Source organism: Oncorhynchus mykiss, chromosome 18, assembly GCF_013265735.2.
Source record: "Oncorhynchus mykiss isolate Arlee chromosome 18, USDA_OmykA_1.1, whole genome shotgun sequence".
Lineage (NCBI taxonomy): Eukaryota > Metazoa > Chordata > Actinopteri > Salmoniformes > Salmonidae > Oncorhynchus > Oncorhynchus mykiss.
This window is the reverse complement of record NC_048582.1, coordinates 19,099,513-19,113,018: the sequence shown is the minus strand read 5'-3', so window position 1 is coordinate 19,113,018 and position 13,506 is coordinate 19,099,513. Positions and strand designations below refer to the sequence as shown.

The window sequence follows — 13,506 nt, the reverse complement described above, 5'->3', positions numbered from 1 at the left end:
TCCAGAATCAGAATCTTGTGATGTCACAATGAAGGCCCCATTGCTATGACTACCCACAGAAGCTCTCATGTGTAATCAAATGCTAGAACAATTCCCTTTTTTTTAACCTGTTGAGCACAGTCATATGTAATATTTACATTGAATCCATGTAACCAAATGTTTTATTAAAATAAAATGCTCTACCTCTTATTAAATTGTTGACCATTCATAGTACAGGTGTTTTGCCTATTTCAAATTGAATATGTTTTAGATTTCACAACTAGCATCCAGGTTTACTTAGGTTATTTGTTTGACCTTAGCCTTCCGCTAATGTCAGTGTTGCTCATCAAAATCTTCATCATTAATAAAATATTTAGGCTACCTTACTACATACAGTAAAACAGGTATTCTGTAGACTGTGACACCTCAGTGAGTGTTTAAGAAAACATCTCTCCTCAATGGCCTCAGCTATTAGCCATATGATCAACAAGGTCAAATGTTGCACTAAAATCAAGAAGCAGCTTATTTTGGTCAAGTGACCTGATCCATTGATCGGTTAAAACAACTAGAGCTGTTGCAGTTGAGGGATCTTCACGGTTCGCATGCTGGTAGAGAAATAAGATGTGCTGGGTGTGTAATTATCTAGGCCTGAAACATTTGATTGAAGAGTAGGTGTCCCTGAATTCTTGCATTGTAGTTCAATTTATTATTAAGGAAATCAATATCAGCTGACTATAGAACAGTAGTTTTAGACCTGCCAACAGGTCCCATTGTTTAAAAACTTGTTTGAAATGTTTCTTATCCATGTCTTTCCAGTTGATCTAACCAATCAGACTCAAGAGCAGTGTAATTACTGACAGTGTAACAAAGTTGAAACTGCATCCTTTGTGTGTCTTCCACTAAGATACCAGTTGCATTTACATAGAGACATTACATACTGTTTGACAAATAGCCTATGTCTGTTATAGGAATAAATGTGAAATGCAGCACTGAAATTGTTTGAATTACATTAAATGATTACCTGTCAGAGACCACCCACTGGTTCTCTATTTCTTCAAGTAGTGTTGACACTGTGACTTCAGTTAAAGGGGGTAGATCAGGAATCTTTGTTGGAATGTGGCCTCAAACTCAACTGAAATAAACAGAGCAAATAATCAGGGACCTGCATCCTAATGATTCTATTCTGTCATGGATGATAATAATTAATACTGACATTTTCAAACATATGATCATAATCCTTTTCAGTTATTCTATAATATAGGATATAATCAATGTTGATTTTATCTTGTGCAAACATTATCATAATCATTTTCACTGTCATAACTCAGTTCATCTATTAATTTCATACCTGCTCCCAAAAAGGCTCTTACATTTTCATTTTTCCTTACAAATACAAAAAAATTGCATGGTTGGACATTGACAGGAATAAGATCTAGTGTTGACGTGGTTGGACTGTCCTAATACACCCTCACATGGCAACTTTGTTCCGCATAGATACTAATCATGTAGACCACGGGAATTGGTGGAAGTCATGCAAAACAGTTTTTTCCGCATTCATGTAATGATGGCACTGAAGCAGACACATTGAGCACACGTTTGGTATGTCAAAGCTTGTTGTACTAATTACATATTCCACCAACAAGGTGATGGATACAATTTGAGATTTTAACTTTCCTGACCAGGACAGTCCACGCAATACTGGAATATAAAAGAAAACCAGAAAACCCTGAACATGTGAGTATATATATTATTAATGAGCTAGCAATGCTGTGTGTGTGCGCTCATCCGGAAAACGAGTGTGGGTGGCTTTTGACAGCTCAGTATGGGGGTGCACGTCCAACTGACGTCTCTAGTCAGCTGGCTAGAGATCGTGTGTGGTGTAACGTTATGGGTTCAAATAACACATTGAATGTCAGAATACAACTATAGGGATTATATTAATTCTAGGTCAAATAGATTAAAGCTAGTATAAACTGCTGATTGTCTCTTATGGGAAAATGTAGCACAAATCTATTGCTTCATGCTAATGCTAGCTACGTCGGTTTTGACGTTTTGGTAGGGGCGCGTCAGTTTTAGCTAGGTGGCTGTCACTGGCTAGAAATCGTGTGTATGGTGTACTGATTCAAAGAAACCATCAGATGAAATTTCAGAATATAATTCATTAATTATATGGCTAATAGATTGCGTTAGTACCAATTGCAGATATCTTATGAGAGCAGGTAGCATTGTTAGTCTATGCTCGCTAGCTAGCTTAGCTTGCTAGCTAGCTAATTCATTTTGATGTCAGATCTACTTAGCTGGCTAGTTCTTACCAGTGTCTGTCTGGATGTCGGCGTTTCAGAGCAAGTTCAACCATCATTTAACCCCCGGGAATGCTGTTCCATGGAGTTGTATCCCTAGATTAGCAAGGTATGTGTGTGTAGGTGTCAGTCAGTGTCATACAGGTTCGATTGCATCACAGAATAAAATGATATGATACAAAGGTAAACCCCATTTTCTCCAAAACACAATACAATAGAGGCAGGATACTTGTCCACATGATTAAGCATGCATTTAATCTAACAAAAATGACATGAACTAATTTTTGACCAAATGAGCAGTTACTGCCTTTTTGCTTGGGAGGGCAGAATAGGGAAGACATCACACTATGAAATAACACATGTGGAATCATGTAATCCAATAGTCAAAGGTTAATGAAATACAAATGGTATAGAGGGAAATAGTCTATAATTCCTATAATAACTACATCCTAAAACGTCTTACCTGGGAATATTGAAGACTCGTGTTAAAAGGAACCCACCAGCTTTCATATGTTCTGAGCAAGGAACTGAAACTTTAGCTTTCTTACATAGCACATATTGCACTTTTACTTTCTTCGCCAACACTTTGTTTTTTGCATTATTTACACCAAATTGAACATGTTTCATTATTTACTTGAGGCTAAATTGATTTTATTGATGTATTATATTAAGTTAAATAAGTGTTCATTCAGTATTGTTGTAATTGTCATTATTTCAAAAAATAAATAAAAAATTGGCCGATTAATCGGAATCGGCTTTTTGGTCCTCCAATAATTGGTATCGGTATTGGTGCTGAAAAATCATAAATCGGTTATTTATTTATTTTTCTCTTTTGTACCCCAGTATCTCTACTTGCACATGATACTCTGCACATCTATCACTCCAGTATTAATGATAATTTGTAGTTATTTCGCCTCTATGACCTATTTTTTTGCCTTACCTCATTAATATTATACGTTTGCACACTCTGAACATAGATTTTTACTATTATGCTATTAACTGTACGTTTGTTTAACCCATGTGCTGTGTTGTTTTTGTCGCACTGATTTGTTTTATCTTGGTCAGGTTGCAGTTGTAAGTGAGAACTTGTTCTCAACTGGCCTACCTTGTTAAAAACTAATTGACGCTACCCATTCCGTTAACGTTAGGATAATTTTCATCAACAACCGCTGAATTGCAGAGCGCCACATTCAAATAATATTACTATAAATATTTATATTCATGAAATCACAATATAGCAAAACACAGCTTAGCTTTTTGTTAATCCGTCTGTTGTGTCAGATTTTGAAAATATGCTTTACAGCGAAAGCAATCCAAGCGTTGTGTAAGTTTATCGATCACTAGACAAAACATTATGGACACCTAGCATCAAAAGTAGCTTGGTCACGAAAATGAGAAAAGCAATAAAATTAATTGCTTACCTTTGATCTTCGGATGTTTTCACTCACGAGACTCCCAGTTACACAATAAATGTTCCTTTTGTTCCATAAAGATTATTTTTATATCCAAAATACCTCAGTTTGTTTGGCGCGTTGTGTTCAGAAATCCACAGGCTCGAGCGGTCACAACAACGCAGACAAATTCCAAATAGTATCCGTAATGTCCACAGAAACATGTCAAACGTTTTTTATAATCAATCCTCAGGTTGATTTTAAAGTATATAATCGATAATATATCAACCGGCACTGTCTCTTTTTCAGTAGGAGAGGGAGAGTCAATGGCTGCACCACTCTGTTGCGCAAGCAAAACTCATGCGAACACCCAGCTATCCACTACGCAATGTTATCTTGCTCGCTCATTTTTCAAAATAAAAGCCTGAAACTATGTCTAAAGACTGTTGACACCTTGAGGAAGCGATAGGAAAGGGAATCTGGTTGATATCCCTTTAAATGGAGCGAAGGCAGGCTATGGAACATATAGCTTTCAAATAGAGGCCTCTTCCTGGTTTTATTTTCCTCAGGTTTTCGCTTGCAATATCAGTTCTGTTATACTCACAGACAATATTTTGACAGTTTTGGAAACTTTAGAGTGTTTTCTATCCTAATCTGTCAATTATATGCATATTCTAGCATATGGGCCTGAGAAATAGGCCGTTTACTTTGGGAACGTTCTTTTTTCCAAACATAAAAATAGTGCCCCCTAGCTGAAAGAGGTTAAAGTGTTGTGTTGTCTCACTTGTCGTGATGTGTGTTTTGTCCTATGTTTTAAGTTTATTTATTTATTTTAATCCCAGACCCCATCCCCGCAGGAGGCCTTTTGCCTTTTGGTAGGCCGTCATTGAAAATAAGAATTTGTTCTGAACTGACATGGCGAATGAAATAAAATAAAATATCATATTCCTTCTATCGAATTCCTCTGTATCATATTCCTCTCCACCCTCCAACTCCCCCCCTGTTCTTCCTCAACTCCTCATCATTAAACACTCCCCAGATGTGTGAAAAGTCAACATTTTGTGTTTATACAGTGTTGTACAGTATGCCTTAACAAAAATCAAACAGAGTAAACATTTTTTATTTTATTTTAAATGCTTCGTTCTTTCATTGCATGCAAAAATACCATATCCCTCCCTCCCTACTCTCTATTACCCAGTCTACTCATCCATCTTCAAGCTTTCATCCCTTCCCTGCTCTTCTATCACCGTCTCAGTTCCACCTCCAGCTGGCTCCCTCTTTTCTTCTCCTCTCCTCTCTTCCTCTCTCTCTCCTCATCTTTTCTCTCTTCTCCTCCTTTTCTTGAATCTTTCTCTCCATCTCCAAGAATGCAGCTTGAGCTTTCTCTCTCTTTTTCAGCTCCTCAGAACACTTCTTCTCTTTCTTAATTCTGTCTTTCATCATGTCATTATGTATCTTCATCAGCCCCTCTAACCTCTTTTTCTCTGCCTTTTCCTTCTCTTTTCTTTCCTTCTCTCTCTTTTTCTGTTCTAACTTCTCCCTCTTCTTCTCAGCCTTCATGACTTTCTTCTGCTCTTTCTCTCTCTCCTTCATCTCTTTCTTCTCCCTCTTTTTTTGCTCCTCCTCCTTGTGTTTTATCTCCTTTCTCTCTTTCTCTTCATCTTTCAACTTCTTATTCAGTTTCTTATTTTTCTCTTTTTCCTCCATCTTCAAAAATGGGATTTTCTGCATTTGGTTCATGAGCAGAAAGCCCACTCTTCCCAGGATGGTTTCTGCTCTCTCTGTTGAAACCTTCCAATAGAGCACTTGGAATGGGCACAATCCGCCTCACTCTTCAATCCCTCCCTCGGGCTCACCTCCTCAGTGACGCTCCTCTCTTCACTCTCAATTTCAATGCCTATCCAATGATCCTAACAGGAAGACATTGACTCTAGATGTAATATTGTTCCAATGTAGCACATTCAATACACAACTGAGTGATCAACATACAATGATGGCCTCATGGGGCACCCCATTAGATTTTACAATATCTATAGATGTTCCTGGGTCCATACTAAAAGTAATACAAATGCTAACCCTAGTGAGGGGTGATGTTTTATACTATGAGCAAAGAGCAGCAGGGTTGGGGTCAATTCCATTTCAATTCCGATCAAAAGACTCTAAGATTCCAATTCTCTTCAACGCATTGAATTGAAATGGAAATGACCACCATCCCTGTAAAGTAGTAAGGTGAAATTCGACACCTACCTTTGCCTCTTCCAGGGTCCAGGGCCTGGGTTCCTCATCCTCTGACCTGCATATGGATGCTCCAACTCTAACAGGCATCTTAGTGACTACGCAGATCAGAGGGTTGGGCAGCTCATCATTGCGGGTTGCCAGAGTTAAGTTAGCATCTGAGACCAGCTGTTGAGCGTGAGGGCAGATATCCACCTCCACAGTAGTGCCCCTTCCTTTCTGATCTGGCTGCTTGTGGTCCTTGTCATGGATGCATGCCAGGCTTGGAGGAAGTGCATGGACAGGGCTTTTATCACCCATCATTTCCTCTCTCTTGACAGTGGATGCAACTGCACTTTCCTCTATGTCAACTGAGCACTCTGTGGTGTTCTCAACGGTCTCCTCTGGCTGTTTGTGGTCAATGTTGTGGGTGCAGGGCAGCCTTAGAGACAGTGCTGTGGGTGCAGGAGGACTTTTTTCAGCCAAAAACTCCTCTTGGAGGACAGTGGACACGGAAGCGACTGCTTCACGGGCAACTGGACACTTGCTGGTGCCCTCTACTGCCTCCTCTGGTAGTTTGTAGTCATTGTCAAAGACAAGTTGCAGGCTTGAAGGCAGCACTAAGGGAAGACCTGTGGCTGCTGATGGATCCTCTCTATTAGCAACTGATGCCTCTGCGGCGACTGAGCACTCAGTGGCTTCCTCTATCGTCTCCTCTGGCTGCTTATGGTCATTGTCCAAACGTGTGACAAGCTTGGAGGCAGCCTTGGAGCAGGGCTTTTATCCAGGTCCTCTCCCTGGACAATGGATGTGCCTACAGCGATCTCTGTGGCAAGGGAGGACTCGGGTACATCCTCCTTGGTCAGTTTGTGGTCAGAGTCACAGATACATGGCGAGCTTGGAGGCAGTGCTGCAGGGTCAGGAGGGCTTTGATCAGCTCCCATGTCCTCTTTGAGGTGAGTGGACACATCATTGGTTGTTTCACTGGCAACTGGACACTTGTTGGTTCCCTCTACTGCCGCCCCTGGCAGTTTGTCGTCAAAGACACGTGGCAGGACTTGGAGGCAGCATTGGGACAGGGCATTTAGCTGCTGATCTGTCCACTCCATCAACAGTAGCTGTGCCTGAAGTGGCCTCTGTAGCAAATGAGACCACATAGGATTCCTCTTCTGTGTGCTCTGGAGGCATGAAGTCATCGTCAACGACTGGTGGCAGGCATGGAGGCAGCACTGAAGGAAGAATTGTAGCTGCCCATCGGTTCTCTCTCTTGACAGTGGCTGTATCTGCAGTGTCCACTGTGGCAACTCGGCACTCCGTGGCTGAAACAGCAGGCTGGGAGGTTTCCGGGACTTTGAATGAATTGCCAATGAACCGCTGAGCCAGTGGTGGGAGGGAGAAAGGATAGAATCTGTCCTCTTCCTTGATATTAGATATTGCCACTGGAGAATCTGAGTCCTCAGTGGTTCCCTCTACTGTCTGCTGTGGTGGAATGGAGTCATTGTTAAAGAAGTGTGGCAGGTATCGATGCAGCATTGAGGAAAGATGTGTATCTGTCGACAAGTCCTCTCTTCTACCAGCAGATACATCTGCTGTGGCCTCTGTGGAAACTGGGCACTCAGCAGGGACAAAGTAGGAAAATACAATGAATCGCTGTGCATCCTGAGTGCGTATGACCAATGGAGAGGGGGGATGCAACATGGTTGGTATTGGCCTCCGATTGGTGAAAGCCAGTGGTGGGAGGGAGTCAATACAGGGAGCCATGAACTCAGTGAGTGGACGTTTTGGTCACATCTCTCACATTCTGCAGGAGAAAAGAAACAGACATGATGAAAGTGATCACATTCAGTACATACATTCTTTATGAGTGAACTCTATTTACTTTTACATCACATATACAGTGCCTTCGGAAAGTATTCAGACCCTTTCACTTCTTCCACATTTTGTTACCTCAGCCTTATTCTAAAATTGATTAAATAATTTTTTTCAGTCATCAATCTACACAAAATACCCCATATTGACAAAGCAAGAACAGAATCGTTCCAAATTAATTTAAAATAAAAAATAATGGGAATATGCTTTCGTATTCAGTACTTTGTTGAAGCACCGTTGGCAGCGATTACAGCATAGAATCTTCTTGGGTATTACGCTACACACTCGGCATACTTGTGTTTGGGACTTTCTCCTATTCTTCTCTGCAGATCCTCTCAAGCTCTGTTAGGTTGGATGGGGAGAGTTGCGGCACAGCTATTTTCAGGTCTGTCCATAGATGTTCGATCCGGTTCAAGTCCGGGCTCTGGCTGGGCCACTCAAGGACATTCAGAGACGTGTCCCAAAGTCACTCCTGCGTTGTCTTGGCTTGTGCTTAGGGTCGTTGTTCTGTTGTAAGGTGACCCATCGCCCCCAGTCTGAGGTCCTGAGCGCTCTGGAGCAGGTTTTCTTCAAGGATCTCTCTGTGCTCTGTTCATCTTTGCCTCGATCCTGACTAGTCTCTTAGTCCACGCCGCTGAAAAACATCCCCACAGCATGATGCTGCCACCACCGTGCTTGACTGTGCCGTAGGTGCCAGATTTCCTCCAGACGTGACGCTTGGCAATCAGGCCAAAGATTTCAATCTTGGTTTCATCAGACCAGAGCATCTTGTTTCTCATGGTCTGAGAGTCAATGGGTGCCTTTTGGGAAACTCCAAGTGGGCTGTCATGTGCCTTTTACTGAGGAGTGGCTTCCATCTGGCAAATCTACCGTAAAGGCCTGATTGGTGAAGTGCTGCAGAGATGGTTGTCCTTCTGGAAGGTTCTCCTATCTCCATCTCTCGAACTCTTGTGCTCTGTCAGTCACTATCGGGTTCTTGGTCACCTCCCCGACTAAGACCCTTCTCCTCCGAATGCTCAGCTTGCCGGGCGTCCAGCTCTAGGAAGAGTCTTGGTGGTTCCAAACTTCTTCTATTTAAGAATGATGGAGGTCACTGTGTTTCTTGGGGACCTTCAATGCTGCGGACATCTGTTTCTCGACACAATCCTGTCTCGGAGCTTTACGGACAATCCCTTCTACCTCATGGTTTGGTATTTGATCTGGCATGCACTGTCCACTGTGGGACCTTATATAGACAGGTGTGTGCCTTTCCAAATCATGTCATATCAATTTCATTTACAACAAGTCCAATCAAGTTGTAGAAACATCGAAAGGACGATCAATGGAAACAGGATGCACCTGAGCTCAATTTCGAGACTCATAGCAAAGGGTCTGTATACTTATGTAAATAAAGTATTTCTGTTTTTAAATGTAATACATTTTCTATACAAATGTAACACAGTTTTTTCGCATTGTAATTGTGGGGTATTATGTGTAGATTGCTGAGAATCTTTATTTTATTTAATCCATTTTAGAATGAGGATGTAAAGTAACAACAGGTGGAATAAGTAAAGGTGTCTGAATACTTTCCTAAGACACTGTATATATCTAGTGTCCTCTCAGATGCTCTGCACCAGTCTGTACCAACCCTGGGTCTTCTAGCTAACGGGTCAACTAAGTGTAAAAATACATGCACTACACCCAGCACAACATTTGACATTTTAGACATTTAGCAGACGCTTTTGTCCAGAACAATTTACCGTTAGTGCATTCAACTTAAGGTAGCTAGGTCAGACAACTACATTATCCTGATTTGAAGGTCTATGAGAGATCGCTTGGTCTTGTTATTTAATTTTTTTTAAAGACAAGGCAACCATAAGAACTGAGGACTATGTACATAACAATACTCAGAGACATACACAATACAACACAAGAAAAGTTATCAGACAAAATACTGTTAGCTTACGTTCAATGGCATATGGCACATTTTGCCCGTATATTGACATATATTTGATTTAATCAATATTGTTCAACAGAACTCTAGTCGACTTTGTCAAAGTTGGTCTTGTTACCTCCTCAATCAGGCTTGGCATTTTCCTCGTCTCAAACCAAATCCTCTTCATCTCCTTCTCCTGCTCCCTCTGGATCTGTCTCACCAGAACCAACCTGGCTCCCAGCTCCATCATGTAGTCTGTCTGGATCTCCCTATCCTTCAACTGACACTCAGCCCTCCTCTGTGTCAGCGTTGAACCCTCCATGTCTTCCTCCTAGCTAACAATAAGTCTGGAAAATACATAACGTTGTAGTAAGTGGTGTGTTGCTAACCAAAGAATAATACATCTCTTTACGATGTGCTCACATTTCTTCCCCTTTACTTACAATTAAGCAAGTGACAATCCCAATCCAGAGATGATTACGCAATAGGCCTATCTGAATTATTAGTAAAAAGTTGGCTACTGGAAAAGCGACCAAGTTCAAATGAATCAATTTTGGCTGTTCCTATCATTATGTGCACAATATCCTTCATGACATCTTCATTGTGATGCAAGGCGTTGCCATTGGAGATGAGAAAGCACAACATAGACTTTAACAATCAAACTTCAGGCTCTCTCTGTACCTTACTATTGAGCCTTATTCAACCCCCTCATGTAACGCCACTCCATATTGGCCCTGGTTCTCACAAACCACACTAATCACTTATATAATATCATTCAAAAAGGTTTTGGGGGAAGAAAGTGACTATTTCCATCATGGACCAAACTTGTTGTACAGTTTCATCTATTTGAATCACTCCAGTCTTCTCTTTGAGTGCCTCTGAGTGCAACTCAATTTAATGAGGTCTATCAATTCAACCATTTGAAATGGATGACCATTTAATCAAGAAAATCTGAATATTTTTTTAAATTAGCAACTACAAGTTAGCCAAGTTCGCCTACTTGTTTTTTACACAACTTACCCTTGTGTTACATATTTATAGAGATAATTGATTACAATGTATGTTGGGGATTAACACAGAGATGCGGTTTTCTTTCATCAATAGAATGTATTTGCCATTAGGCTGGCTGACTACAACAACTGTAACATGCCATCTCAGTTGTCAGGATGAACAATTTTCTCACAAAAAACTGATTCAAGCAAACTGTCTCTCGTCAATAGTTTCACTTGTCACCATGATTGCATGTCAGGCCTACTTAAAGGGTCATGTTAGTACACAAGTCATTTAAAAAGTAGTTATTCTTCAGAAACATAGTTAAACAGTAAGTTATATTACAACCTACCTCTCAAGTAAGCAGCGTGTTCTCTTGCTAATGAAATAGGACATGAATAATCTGTCAGTGGTTAGTTGAATCAGTCTCTTTGCACTGTTCTGTTTGTCTGTGCAACAGCTAACCTCCCAGAATCAGAATCTTGTGATGTCACAATGAAGGCCCCATTGCTATGACTACCCACAGAAGCTCTCATGTGTAATCAAATGCTAGAACAATTCCCTTTTTTTAACCTGTTGAGCACAGTCATATGTAATATTTACATTGAATCCATGTAACCAAATGTTTTATTAAAATAAAATGCTCTACCTCTTATCAAATTGTTGACCATTCATAGTACAGGTGTTTTGCCTATTTCAAATTGAATATGTTTTAGATTTCACAACTAGCATCCAGGTTTACTTAGGTTATTTGTTTGACCTTAGCCTTCCGCTAATGTCAGTGTTGCTCATCAAAATCTTCATCATTAATAAAATATTTAGGCTACCTTACTACATACAGTAAAACAGGTATTCTGTAGACTGTGACACCTCAGTGAGTGTTTAAGAAAACATCTCTCCTCAATGGCCTCAGCTATTAGCCATATGATCAACAAGGTCAAATGTTGCACTAAAATCAAGAAGCAGCTTATTTTGGTCAAGTGACCTGATCCATTGATCGGTTTAAAACAACTAGAGCTGTTGCAGTTGAGGGATCTTCACGGTTCGCATGCTGGTAGAGAAATAAGATGTGCTGGGTGTGTAATTATCTAGGCCTGAAACATTTGATTGAAGAGTAGGTGTCCCTGAATTCTTGCATTGTAGTTCAATTTATTATTAAGGAAATCAATATCAGCTGACTATAGAACAGTAGTTTAGACCTGCCAACAGGTCCCATTGTTTAAAAACTTGTTTGAAATGTTTCTTATCCATGTCTTTCCAGTTGATCTAACCAATCAGATTCAAGAGCAGTGTAATTACTGACAGTGTAACAAAGTTGAAACTGCATCCTTTGTGTGTCTTCCACTAAGATACCAGTTGCATTTACATAGAGACATTACATACTGTTTGACAAATAGCCTATGTCTTGTTATAGGAATAAATGTGAAATGCAGCACTGAAATTGTTTGAATTACATTAAATGATTACCTGTCAGAGACCACCCACTGGTTCTCTATTTCTTCAAGTAGTGTTGACACTGTGACTTCAGTTAAAGGGGGTAGATCAGGAATCTTTGTTGGAATGTGGCCCTCAAACTCAACTGAAATAAACAGAGCAAATAATCAGGGACCTGCATCCTAATGATTCTATTCTGTCATGGATGATAATAATTAATACTGACATTTTCAAACATATGATCATAATCCTTTTCAGTTATTCTATAATATAGGATATAATCAATGTTGATTTTATCTTGTGCAAACATTATCATAATCATTTTCACTGTCATAACTCAGTTCATCTATTAATTTCATACCTGCTCCCAAAAAGGCTCTTACATTTTCATTTTTCCTTACAAATACAAAAAAATTGCATGGTTGGACATTGACAGAATAAGATCTAGTGTTGATGTGGTTGGACTGTCCTAATACACCCTCACATGGCAACTTTGTTCCGCATAGATACTAATCATGTAGACCACGGGAGTTGGTGGAAGTCATGCAAAACAGTTTTTTTCCGCATTCATGTAATGATGGCACTGAAGCAGACACATTGAGCACACGTTTGGTATGTCAAAGCTTGTTGTACTAATTACATATTCCACCAACAAAGGTGATGGATACAATTTGAGATTTTAACTTTCCTGACCAGGACAGTCACGTAATACTGGAATATAAAAGAAAACCAGAAACCCTGAACATGTGAGTATATATATTATTAATGAGCTAGCAATGCTGTGTGTGTGCGCTCATCCGGAAAACGAGTGTGGGTGGCTTTTGACAGCTCAGTATGGGGTGCACGTCCAACTGACCGTCAGCTGGCTAGAGATCGTGTGTGGTGTAACGTTATGGGTTCAAATAACACAGTGAATGTCAGAATACAACTATAGGGATTATATTAATTCTAGGTCAAATAGATTAAAGCTAGTATAAACTGCTGATTGTCTCTTATGGGAAAATGTAGCACAAATCTATTGCTTCATGCTAATGCTAGCTACGTCGGTTTTGACGTTTTGGTAGGGGCGCGTCAGTTTTAGCTAGGTGGCTGTCACTGGCAAGGCATCGTGTGTATGGTGTACTGATTCAAAGAAACCATCAGATGAAATTTCAGAATATAATTCATTATATGGCTAATAGATTGACGTTAGTACCAATTGCAGATATCTTATGAGAGCAGGTAGCATTGTTAGTCTATGCTCGCTAGCTAGCTTAGCTTGCTAGCTAGCTAATTCATTTTGATGTCAGATCTACTTAGCTGGCTAGTTCTTACCAGTGTCTGTCTGGATGTCGGCGTTTCAGAGCAAGTTCAACCATCATTTAACCCCCGGGAATGCTGTTCCATGGAGTTGTATCCCTAGATTAGCAAGGTA

At 40.2% G+C, this 13,506-nt stretch overlaps 1 long non-coding RNA gene across 1 annotated transcript; it reads right to left on the bottom strand.

Annotated features, from left to right (window-relative positions):
• Positions 1-7,664: 7,664 nt before the first annotated feature.
• Positions 7,665-11,165, bottom strand: LOC118941113. The gene is made up of 3 exons (XR_005037403.1): positions 11,011-11,165; positions 9,805-10,015; positions 7,665-7,685 (listed from the first exon to the last, which is right to left on the bottom strand). It is a non-coding gene; the product is annotated as an uncharacterized LOC118941113 (long non-coding RNA).
• Positions 11,166-13,506: the final 2,341 nt, after the last annotated feature.